This window comes from Sorex fumeus, unplaced genomic scaffold, assembly GCF_029834395.1.
Source record: "Sorex fumeus unplaced genomic scaffold, SorFum_2.1 ptg000063l, whole genome shotgun sequence".
Lineage (NCBI taxonomy): Eukaryota > Metazoa > Chordata > Mammalia > Eulipotyphla > Soricidae > Sorex > Sorex fumeus.
In genome coordinates, this window is record NW_026606120.1 from 59,500,082 (window position 1) to 59,513,542 (window position 13,461).

The 13,461-nt window shown below is 37.7% G+C and overlaps 2 protein-coding genes across 2 annotated transcripts in view; both read right to left on the bottom strand.

Moving 5' to 3' along the window:
- Positions 1–13,461, bottom strand: part of BRIP1 (BRCA1 interacting helicase 1) — a 158,411-nt gene that overhangs the window by 23,025 nt on the left and 121,925 nt on the right.
- The window catches only part of INTS2 (integrator complex subunit 2), a 186,620-nt gene continuing 181,812 nt past the window's right edge, over positions 8,654–13,461 (bottom strand). The window contains exon 26 of the transcript XR_008794245.1: positions 8,654–8,670. The gene's annotated coding sequence lies outside the window, so the exon portion shown is untranslated. The remainder of the gene's footprint in view (positions 8,671–13,461) is intronic.

The following is a 13,461-nucleotide window of genomic DNA, read 5'->3' on the forward strand; positions in this document are numbered from 1 at the left end:
AACAAGTTTTGGTAAAGGGAAATGTGCTTGATATTTGCATGACTGAGACCTAAACCTGAAAGCTTTGTAACCTTTCCCATGGTGATTCAATAAATAAATAAAAAAAAAACTTAGAGCAGAAATCAATGACATGAAAACCAAAAAAACAATCCGAGATCAATGAAACTAAGAGCTGGTTCTTTGAGAAAATAAACAAATAGATAAACCACTAGCAAGACTCACAAAGAAAGAGAAAGAGAACCCTAACAAACCAAATCAGAAATGAGAAGGGGGATATCACAATAGAAACCAAAAAAATTCAAAAGATCATCAGAGACAATTTTGAAAGTCTGTATGCCATGAAACAAGAGAACCTAGAAGAAATGGATAAATTCCTGGTTTCCTATAATCTCCCAAGGTGAATCAAGAAGATCTAGAGTGCCTGAATAGACCTATTAACATCAAGGAAATTGAAACTGTAATCAAAATCTTCCCAAAAACAAAAGCCCAGGTCCAGATGGATTCACTAGTGAATATTTTTTCTTTTTTTCTCTTCAATTTTTAAAAAAAATTTTTATTAGTGAACCACCATGAGGTACAGTTGTAGACTTACAAATTTTTGTACTTGGGTTTCAGGTTTTCAATGATCGAGCACCCATCCCTCCACCAGTGCCCATTCTCCACCTCCACTAATCCCAGTATCCCCCCATCCCCTCCATCCCACCCTGCCTCTATGGCAGGGCACACCCTTTTGTTCTCTGTCTCCTTTTGGGTGCTGTGGTTTGCAAAAGAGTAACTGTCACTAGCGAATTTTTACAAACATTTAAAGAGGAACTATTGCCAGTTCTTCAAACTTTTCCAGGAAATTGAAGAAACAGAAACTCTCCCAAACAGTTTCTATGAAGCCCATATCTAATACCAAAAGGAAACAAAGACACCATAAGAAAAGAAAACTACCAGGCCGATATCCCTGATGAACATGGATGTGAAGATTCTCAACAAAATACTAGCAAATAGAATTCAACAACTCATCAAAAAGATCATACACCATGACCAAGTAGGATTCATCCCGAGGATGCAAGGATGGTTTAACATTCGGAAATCAATCAACATAATCCATCACATCAACAAAAGAAAAGATAAAACCATATGATCATATCAGTAGATGGAGAGAGCATTTGACAATATCCAGCACCCGTTTATGATGAAAATACTCATCAAAATGGGTATAGAGGGGACTTTCCTCAATATAGTTAAAACCATCTACCACAAGCCTACAACAAGTATCATCCTCAATGGGGAAAAACTGAGAGCCTTCCCTCTAAGATCTGGGACAAGACAAGGATGCCCACTCTCTCCACTGCTGTTCAATATAGTACTGGAAGTACTTGCAATAGTGGTTAGGCAAGAAAAAGATATTAAGGGCATTCAGATAGGAAAGGAAGAAATCAAGCTCTCACTATTCGCAAATGATATGATATCATACTTAGAGAACCCTAAAACCTCTACCAAGAAACTCCTAGAAACAATAGACTTGTATAGTAAAGTTGCAGGCTATAAAATCAATACCCAAAAGTCCATGGCTTTCCTATACACATATAGTGAGAGAAGAAAGTGACATAAAAAAAAATCCCATTCACAATTGTGCCCCAGAAAATCAAGTACCTAGGAATCAGCTTAACTAAGGAAATAAAGGACCTGTACAAAGAAAACTACAAAATGCTCCTTCAGGAAATAAAAGAGGACACGAGAAAATAAAAGATATCCCCTGCTCATGGATCGGGAGAATTAACATTGTCAAAATGGCAACACTCCCCAAAGCATTATACAAATTCAATGCGATCCCCATAACGATACACATGAGATTCTTCAAAGAAATGGAGCAAACACTCCTGAAATTCATATGGAACAATAAGCCCCCACAAATAGCTAAAGCAATTCTTGGGAAAAAGAAATCGAGAGGAATCAACCTCCCTAACTTCAAACTCTACTGCAAGGCAGTAATAATTAAAACAGCATGGGACTGGAACAAAGACAGAGCTGCAGACCAATGGAACAGGGTTGAATATACTGACATCTCCCCCAAAACATATGATCATCTAATCTTTGATAAGGGATCAAGAAATGTGAAATGAAGCAAGGAAAGCCTCTTTACAAATTGTACTGGCAAAACTGGACGGCTACATGCAAAAAAATGGGCTCAGATGGCTGCCTAACACCATGTACAAAAGTAAGATGAAAGTGGATTAAAGACCTCAACATCAGACCATAAGGTACACTAAAGACTAGATCAGCAAAACCCTCCACAACATTGAAGCTAAAGGTATCTTCAAAGATGACATGCCACTGGCCAAGCAAGTGACAACAGAGATACACAAATGGGACTATCTTAAACTAAGAAGCTTCTACACCTCAAAAGAAACAGTGACCAAAATACAAAGACAATCTACAGAATGGGAAAGGATATTCATCCAATACACATCCGACAAGGGGTTGATATCAAGGATATACAAAGTACTTGTTGAACTACACAAGAAGAAAATATCCAGCCCCATGAAAAAATGGGGCGATGAAATGAACGGAAACTTTCTCAAAGAAGAAATCTGAATGGCAAAAAGGCACATGAGAAAGTGCTCCACATCATTAATCATCAGGGAGTTGCAGATCAATACAATAATGAGATATCATCTCAACCACAGAGACTGTTCCACATCCAAAAGAACAAAAGCAACCAGTGTTGGCGCGGATGTGGCGAGAAAGGGACTCTCCTTCACTCGACCATCCTGTTATTTGTCGATTGCCTCGAGCAGGCCCCAGTAACGTCTCCTTCATCCTAGCCCTGAGATTTTTAAGAAAGTGCCATATTCAAGGCTCTTTAGGAGAATGAGACCCATCATTGTTACTGGTATTTGGCATATTGGGCACTCCACGGGGAGTTTGTCAGACTCTGCCGTGTGGGCTGGTTACACTCCTACACTGCTGGTGGGAAATCCAACTGGTTCAGTCCTTTTGGAAAACAGTATGGACAATTCTCAAAAAATTAGAAACTGAGCTCCCATTTGACCCAGCAATACCACTCCTGGGAATATATCCCAGAGAGGCAAAAAAGTATAGTCGAAGTGACATCTGCACTTGTGTGTTCATTGCAGCACTGTTTACAATAGCCCGAATCTGGAAAAAACCCGTGTGCCTAAGAACAGATGACTGGTTAAAGAAACTTTGGTACATCTACACAATGGAGTACTATGCAGCTGTTAAAAAGATGAAGTCATGAAATTTACATACAAGTTGTACTACATGGAAAGTATCATGCTAAGCGAAATGAGTCAGAAAGAGAGTGACAGAGATAGAAAGATTGCATTCATCTGGGGAACATAAAGTAACAAAATAGGAGACTAACACCCAAGAATAACCAAGATAAGTACCAGGAGGTTCACTCCATTGCTTGGAGGCCAGCTGCACACGCTAGGTGAAAAGGCAGCTCAGATAGAGCAAGGAGCACCAAATAAAGGATGTTGGGAGGATCCTCCCAGGATGGGAGATGCTTGCTGGAAGTAGACTATAGACTTGAACATGAGTGCCACTCAATGCCTCTTTTGCAAACCACAGCACCCAAAAGAAGAGAGAGAGAACAAAAGGGAATGCCCTGCCACAGAGGCAGGGTGGGATGGGGGTATGGGGGGTGGGAGTGATACTGAGATCAGTGGTGGTGGACAATGGGCACTGGTTGAGGAACGGGTACTTGATCATTGTATAATTACCCAAACACAAACATCTGTAAGTCTACAACTGTACCTCATGAAGTTTCACTAATAAATTAAAAAAATATGGGTCTTATAAAAAAGAGAAGTCAAAAGTGACTCCAGAGTCTCATCTAGTCACTGTGAAGGAATCCATTAATATATTGAATAATGACAAAAAAATTATACTCAAGGAAGTTAAATTTGGCTTAATTCACATTTATGAAATACTTTCATAATCAAGATAAAATATTGATAATTAGTCAATTTCTGACTTGACTAAACAGAAGGTAAATGTGGGAATGTTGGGAACCAAAGATCTTATTAATAGTAAGTGATAAAGAGCTGGAGAATTAGCTTAACTAACTGGCTGAGCACATGACTTGTATGCAGTGGCCTGGGTTCCATGCCTGGTACTACATGGTCATTCGAGCATAAAACCAGTAGAAGTCCTTGAGCAACACTAGGTGTGACCCAAAAAACAAGAAAAGGACATCCAAACAAAAACAATAGATGATAATAACAACATCTAGAGAGTGCTTATAACATTTTATGCATAATATAGTGCTTAATAGGTATTATTATCTAATTTAATCTTCAAAACACTCTTAACACTATTATTATTACTGTATTTTAGAGATTTAAGAAAATAAGGTTTGGGGCTGGAGTAGAGTTGAGATCTGAATGTAGTTCTATTTCCAGAGTTTATTCTTTGAAGAGTCTACTTAGCTAAAGCAGACTTAATATCAGCCCCCTAGGGGACACTGAAATAAACCAGTGGGGTAGTAGTATACTCAATGTAATTGGGGGTTATTTTCTATTTGATCCATTAACGGAGATAGTTTTAGGTGGGGAAAGTAGTGCAGAATAAAAGATTCTCCCTACTTCCCCCCCCCCCCCCGAAAATAGGGGTGTTTCAAAACCTTGGTTCTAGAGTGAAGTCACTTTCCTAAATGATGAATGAATCTTAAGTAAGTTAATTCTTTTGTTTGCTTTTGGGTCACACTGGGTAGTATATGGTGGCTACTCGTGGCTCTGTGCTTGGGAGACCATGTGGTGATGGGGTTCAAACCCAGGCTTCCTGCATGCAAAGCATGCTTTTTACATGCATTCAGTCAACTGAGATATCTCTCTAGCCCCGGGTAAGTCAATTCTGTTGTGGCTTACTTTTCCTATTTAAAAATGGGATGAGTATGAAAATCTAATTAAAATTTGAAACGGTTCTATAACTTAATTATAACAATCTAATTCACCTATAACAAACTGCTAGTAATGGAAACTTACAGAATTGATTATGCTTTCCAAGAACTAATTAATCCAAAGTGAAAATGTAAAACAGTAAGAATTGCTTCCTTTAATTACTTAACTTTTAAAGATCCTTTATGGTATTCCTGAATAAGTATATATTCCTGGACAAGTGTGTGTATGTGTGTGTGTGTGTGTGTGTGTGTGTGTGTGTGTATTAAAGGTATGTAATTTTTGCAGTACAAGCCTCATTAAAGATACAAAAAATTACTCTGAAGCTAAAGTAGCAAGTCAGTTTCAAAAATTGTAAAATGACACAAGAGGAAAATGTCTCTCAGTAAAGCTTATAATACTATTAACTTTTTCAGTCAAAAGGACATGCTTTTAGGAAAGAAAACAAAAGAGTACACTCTGACAAGTAGCATTCAAATTAGTAGATAAGAAATTTTAGTTTGGAGGACCAGGGAGAGAGTACAGGAATTAAGGCACTTGCCTATATGTAGCTGACCCTGTTTGGGTCCCCTCAGGACCACCTAGATGCCCCCACAAATTAATTTTCCAACAAAATAACCAATGCAAAATTTTAATTAAAACTTTATAACCGAAATATGAAAAGACTGAACTTTCTTTTAAGTGAAGTTTATGGTTTTTGTTCTCTTGTTGGGCCATATCTGGCTATACCCAGGACTTACTTCTGGCTTTATGCTAAGGGATCACACACATAGCAGTGCTTGAAGATCATATGCTGTTGGGGAACATGCTGGATTGGGCTTCATGCAAGGCAAGTGATTTAATCTCTGTACTAATGCTTCCCATATTATGAATTTTAGTGGGTTTTGCTTGTTGGGGAACAGTGGTACTGAGAACTCAGGGCATGATATGGCACCATAGGCACACTAGATAATATGTTAAAAATTCTAAAAATTCAGCAATAAAGTATATTATAATACATAGGGATTAGAAGAAAGATTCAACTGAGGAAAACATGCAACTGCTACCTCTCCAGATATAACTAAATCAGTTTCTTTATCCCTTCAAAATATTTGCTTGTTTTACTCTTCGGGCTGGAGCGATAGCACAGCGGTAGGGCGTTTGCCTTGCACGCAGCCAACATGGCCGACCCGAGTTCGATTCCTCCGACCCTCTTGGAGAGCCCGGCAAGCTACCGAGAGTATCTCGCCCACACGGCAGAGCCTGGCAAGCTCCCCGTGATGTATTCGATATGCCAAACACAGTAACAACAAAAGTCTCCAATGGAGACGTTACTGGGCCTACTCGAGCAAATCGATGAACAACGGGAGGACAGTGACAGTGACAGTGACTATTTGGGGGAATGATCCAAGGGCTCAGAAGGCCTAGAGTTCCCTTCAAGCAATTCTTGGTCAACAAGACCAGCAGTTCAATGAAAGAGCCCGGGGATGTGGTGCTACTCAGGCCCTAAGTGCCAGGGATGACCAAGACTATCTTGGAAGTGTTCGAGAGACAACGAGGGTCACACCTGGTGTGCTCAGGGGCCCATGTGGTGTTTGGGATCTAAGTGGGGCTGGCTGAGTGCAAGGTATGCACCATACCCTTACACTATCTCTCTAGTTCCTCTGTATTTTTAAATAATATTTCTCCTTCTGGGCTGGAATGATAGCACAGCGGGTAGGACATCTGCCTTGCACGTGGCTGACCTGGCCGACCCAGGTTCAATTCCTCCAACCCTCTCAGAGAGCCCGGCAAACTATCAAGAGTATCTCGCCCGCATGGCAGTCTGGCAAGCTACCCGTGACGTATTTGATAAGCCAAACACAGTAACAAGTGTCACAATGGAGACATTACTGGGCCCACCTGAGCAAGTCAATGAACAACGGGAGTGACAGTGACAGTGATTTCTCCTCCTAAAATTTGGGGTCCTTTGTCAGACATAACAAGTCTCGAAAAAAACAAAACAAAACAAAACACAAAACAACATTTCTATACTACATTCAAACAAGTACTCAGTCTTTTAAACAATTTTCTTTGGAGGGTACACACCTGGCAGTACTCAGGTGCTACTCCCAGCTGTGTGCTAGAGGCCCATGCAGTTAATCCAGGGCCCCTGCATGCAAAGCATGTGCTCCAGCCCTTTAAAATATCTGCTTAGCCTCCAAATAAATGCTTGATAATGATCATTTTTTTCTATCACAATAGTTGCTGTAAGAAGTTAGTTAAAAATATTTACAGATTACCTTTACCTTTTAATATACAATATAGCAACCTTTAGATGTAAATAAGCAAGATCATCACACTTTAGTCTTATTTTTGTTTAAAATCAATCAACTTTCCCTAGCACCTTGGTGTGTGGTGCCCAAACAAAAAAAAACACAAATTAACTTATGTATGGCTTGGGCTGGAGCGATAGCACAGCAGGTAGGGCGTTTGCCTTGCACGCGACCGACCTGGGTTCGATCCCCGGCATCCCATATGGTCCCCCAAGCACCGCCGGGAGTGACTCCTGAGTGCAGAGCCAGGAGTGACCCCTGAGCATTGCTGGGTGTTACCCAAAAAGCAAAAAAAAAAAAAAAAAACCCAAAAAAACAAAAACTTATGTATGGCAACATCATTCCATTTTCTTGTAAATTTTCAAGGTTTTATACAATATAAATGAACTTTAATATATTGTCAATATTAAAGAAAATATGAATATAAAACAAAGAAAGAATTCTAAAATATTGTTTATATTTTACCTAGAGTAATTATTTTAGATGAAAAATAGAAAAATATTTGAAGGTATATAAAAAGTTAACTTTGAAATACTGTATTACACAAAGAAACAGATTACTTTAATAAAAATGAAAATTATCTTTGGGGAACACATTTAATCATGGAAAGCAAAACTAAAGGGATAGGCTGGAAATTATACCTCAATTTAGTAGTATCAGAAAAAATTAAGTTTATTAGAATTTCATCTATTATATTCTAAGTAATAAAACTTTAATAGATTAAATAGAGTATTTAATTGCATATATAGAAATCATCAAGCAAGAAAATTAACATGCAATTTAAAGTGACACAAAGCTTATGTGAAAAAGCCAGTTCCCCTACCAGCAAATAGTCTAAATGTTAAGTAAACCAAAGACTGAAAGGATTCATTGAAATGTCAGAAGACAATCTTTACTTTTACCTGCTCATCCTTATAAACACAATCTCATTCCTCGGGCATGCTTTCCAAACAAATAACTTCAATGTGCAGCAGCTAAAGGCCCATGGCAAGCTCAGCCATCTTATAACTGTCAAAGAGATTAGTCTTTGATCTATTTGGGAGGTCATGTCTGCATTCATACATTAGCTATAAAGTCTGACAACATTATACCTGTTGACCAACATTTCTTTAATGCCTAATTAGACAGACATTTTATATTATGAAACTGAACTGTGAACGTTTTCTATAAGTTTTAACAGTAAGTAAACACCATAAATTGAGCTAAACTGAGTTTGAAAAGATGAACTTTTGAATTTGTTAGCAATACTCTTCAAATACATTTTCACAAGGCTTTCACAAAATAGCTATTTTTAATTTTACACTCTGTAATGAGTTTAAACCACTTGCTTTCCCCATCTCCCCATGTTAATGTATGTGCAGGGTTGAGGCTATAGATTAGCAGCAGAGCTTGTTTTTTTTTTTTTCCCTTGCCCGGTAAGGTCCCGGGTTCGATCTTGGGCACTGCAAATAAAAAAAAACCTAATTTGATTAATGTACATATATATAGGCTGGAGTGATAGCACAGCGGGTAGGGCGTTCGCCTTACACGCGGCCAACATGGCCGACCCAAGTTCGATTCCTCCGCCCCTCTCGGAGAGCCCGGCAAGCTACTGAGAGTATTCGATATGCCAGACACAGTAACAACAAAGTCTCCAATGGAGACGTTACTGGGCCCGCTCGAGCAAATCGACGATCAACGGGAGGGCCTTTACCTTACCTTACATATATATAATTTTGGAGAGGTGTGTGAACGGAAGATAGAAGCAAACACTTAACAGAGATTTCAAACTAAGGTCCAAAATTGTGTTTTCTGTGTCCCTGATTGGGGCCTAAAATAATTTTATTTGCTAGCTCTTGACTAAGCTTTTATATTATTTACAGTATTATACACTGATCCATTTTCCCTGTAGTGGCAAGAGGTTGCAACTCACTGGTTCAGAGATTGCCCTAATTCACAAAATGTTTTTTCATAATTGAAATTCAAAGATGACAAAACGAAAAATACCTTAGTATGGTAGTTTTTAGAAAAATGAAAATATATCTGCATCAAAGCTAACCTGAGTGAAATAGAAAAAGATCTTGAAGAGCAATGATAATCAAGACTGAAGTGGTACAGAATTCTGTGGAACACTCATACAGCATACACACTGAAGTCTTATGGTTTTAGATTCCAACTTCACTATTACAACACACTTGAGATCAAACAGAAAGTTTCTTAAGCCCTCCACTGACAGTTTTACTGGAGACATTTTAAGTGTATCTACTGATAGTAATAGCACATATATAAAATAAGTGAAGGGATTATATTGTATATGTCAACAAGAAATTTAAGTCACAAGTTGGAACATTAGATTATTTTTCAACTTAGTAAACCTAACAGTGTTGGGTTCAAATAGCTCTGTATAAGTAGCTTTTAATAACTTTCAGAAGTAGCTTCTGAAGAAATAAATAGTGTGATAAATGTGAACAGAACTATAATTGTACTGTACTGAGTCATATGAAAAATGATGGAACTGTTCTGTTTATATAAATGTGTATTATGACTTCAATAATACCTTCCTAAAGGTAATTAACAAGAAGAATATTCTTTTATCTTATATATGAGCTTTACAACTAAAGTTCAAGCCCTAAAATAAGATTAGGTACAAATAGTTAGCTAAATTTATTAATAAAAATATTAAAAAAAACATTGCCTTAGAAAAATAAACACATTTGTCTAGCTCAAGAAGAAAAGAAGGAGAAAAGTTTCATCTCCAGCCAAGGTATAGAATCTAAAATATAAACATTTATAGCAAATGAAATCTGAAAGACAAAGACTGTGCATTAGAGATACTTGCTGCTTCATATCATCACAGTGTAAACATTTTTAATCCTGGTAGCACAATATAAATTCCAATGGTTAGAATTCAGAACCCAGCATAAGATGCTGTATGTGAAATAATTTAGCTGGATAAAAGGGGTAGCACTGGTTTTATTTCATCTGGAAAATTTTCAAGATTTCTAAAACACCAAGATAACCAAATATAGCATATGTATTTTTAATGGGGGAAAATGTGTTTATACCAAGAGTTAAGATGTCACACTCCCTTTTAGATAGAAAAAAAGACATTAGGAAAGGTTTCTTAATTGTTACTTATTACATTAGGAATTGACCACAATCTATTAAGAAGTCAGAATCAAGATGTAGTGAGAAAAGATAAGCAAAATGCCTAAAATAAATCAAAAATAAATTTTCTCTTACAAGAAGGAAAAAAAGGCTAATACTTTAAGACATGCAAGAAAACTTAGATTCAATATGCTTATTCAGTAAAGACTCTGTTGCTAGATTTTGGAACATAAGCAAGTCACAGCACCCCCGTCTAACTACCCTGCCAACATTACCTCATAGAGCAGAAAACAAATGACAATGACCACAAAAAAGTAAGGACCATATATTAGAGGTTAAATGTACTAGAGAGTCATAATCCCATATCACTAAAATTCAGTCTAGATTTAGGTGGGCATTGCATTCTCTCTGATTATAGGAAGTAAATGGGAAAAGACTGAGGGCAAACAGGTACAATGTGTGCTATCTACAATGTCCATCTGCTCAGCTTAAATCAGGATTTTAAACAATTAAGTCAGGGGCAGAAACAACAGTACAGCATGCAGGGCACTTACTTGTCTTGGACATGGACACCATAGGTTAGATCCCTAGTACCTCTAATAGCCTCCTGAACCCCAAAAAGAGTGATCTATGAGTGCAGAAGTGGGAGTAAGCCCTGAGCACCATTGAATGTGTGCCCCCAAACAAACAAAAAATCACTCTCTCTCAAGATATTTAACCTTAATTATCCCAAAAATAGGAGCATTAGTTTAGATGAATAGTTATGAGTGGCTGGTTTTTTGTAGAAGATCAATGAAAAACTTATATTGGGAAGACACATAGTGAAAGGTGTTCAGTTTTAAAACACACCCTTTTCTACATAACTTCTTAAATTTAAATTCTTAAATTGATCTTAAATTTTCAGAACAGTAATATTAGCATCGTTTATTACCCTTTATAATATTTTTGATCATTTTGCAATCTATGAGCTGTATTGGGAAAAGAACGGCATAAAATGTTAGTGGGATAATCTATAGGATGAAGGAATAGTTGCTCTCTAGAAGTCTAAATGTTGTTTCATTCAGATATATTAGAATTGAAGTAGGTGATAATGCCACCTGTGCTGTGCTGAAAGAATCAAGGGAGGTGGTAGTAACCTTGTGCACTTGAGTGCTTATTGTTTGTTCACTTAAAGAAAGTGAATTTTAGGGGTGGGTGATTTTTCCCCCCCCAGAAAAGGGGGTGACTCTTCCACTGGCATATAGACAGCCCAGTTCCATGACCGACCTCAGAGACGCTGAAGCTGAGCCAAACTAGGTAGGCCAGCCTCTAGGCTCTGATCTCTGAGGTCTTCTCAGGACAGGGGGTGGGCTAAGTCCTTACCCTGTTGGAAAGGACCAGCACTCCACCCACACTTACTTCTACCAGCATATAAATGACACAGCTGTGCCGTCTTGTTGCTGAAACATTACAGTTTCATGTCTTCTGGAGTAAACAGCTGAATATGCAGCATCTTCAAATGAAAATTAGATGGGAAAGTTGCGTAAAAGCCCACTAAGCTCAATGAACAAAAATAATAGCACAGAAAGCTCAAATCCTTACAGAAAGTAAATCTGTGGACAATGACTTTGGTGATACCATCTGAGATATTTGTTCTAGCAAGCAATATAAATTATTTTGCGACTGTTAAGGGGGCAGGCTAGGGTAATTGGGTAACTGGGGACATTGTTGAATGGAAGGTCACACTGGTGGTAGAATTGGTGTTGGAACACTGAATACCTGAAATGACTGTATTATGTACAACTTGGTAAATCACAAATAAATAAGGGTGTTTAAAGTTACAAACATTTAAAAAAAAAAAAAGAAAAGGAAGCGATAAGCCAGATATATTTAGAAACTTTCTAATATAGCTTACTTTGCTAAAGTCATATACGAAAGACATATCTTCTAAGAAAGCAATGTTAGGCTATAAAAGAAATTCCAAATTCTTTTTGTTTTGTTTTGATTTGGTTTTTGGTTCACACCTGGTAATATGCAAAGATTACTTCTGGTTCTTAGGGATCACTCCCAGTACTGTTCAGGGAACCATATGTGTTGCCCAGGATGCAACTCGGGTAAGTCATATGCAAGACAAGCATCCTTCCTGTCCACTGTACTATCTCTCCAGCCCCAACTTCCAAATTTTTAATGGAAGGAAAGACTATTGGGAGGCTTTGCTATAGGGAACTCTGGAGTAGTCCAAGATCTGTACCTTTTCGTATAAAAGTATGGAAGGAAGCAAGTTCTGTCAAAGAAAGGACTATGAATGCTAGAAGATGCAATACTAAGCACTATGGCCTTGGTGCTGATGCATAAAGGTTTGGTGGTAATGAGAGTAGGAGTTACTCCTAGTGAGAGAAGACTCAGTTCACATGACTATTCACTGCCACGTTTAAAAATGAACATTGAGGCAAGGAGGCATAAATCAGAACAAAATGGACATGCCTCATTCTTAATGATGAATGTCTGAAATTGATATAATGCTATGATGCAATGTCACTTAAATATTAAAGAAAAATAATAATTAAGGCAGGCAAACAAATAAACTTTAAAATGATGCACAAAAAAGAGAAACCAAACCAAGAGAAAGTAAACACATAAGAAAAAAGAGGGACCAGAGCAATAGTACAGGAGGTAAGTTGATTGTTCTAAAAGTGCTTAAAAATTGTACTTAAATACACACACACATATATGTATGTATGTATATATATACATATATATATATATAAAAACATGATTTACTGAGTTTTTCATAATAAAAAAGTTGTTTCAGGTATTAAATATTCTACCACCAATCTCACCACAGTGTGGTCTTTCCTCCTCAAACCCACAACCCAAGCCCGGCCCCTTGCAAATGCAAACATTTATTTCACATTATTACAACAGAAAGGCAAATAGAATTATCAAAACTTAGATCCGTAAGAGTCTCTTTGTGGTAATTGTTGTATCTCACATTGATGTTGCTGAAATGAGTGTCTGAGGATCTCCTGTGTGGGTTAGTGCTGGTCGAACCTTCTGTGTCATTGTTTAGGCTCACCGAGCTTGGTGGTCTTCTCTGCAACTTTGCAATCAGGTTTGCTGTGATCTTACTGGGCTGACAATACTATGAAATTTGGAGGTGTCGCATGGTTCAGGAGCTGAAATAA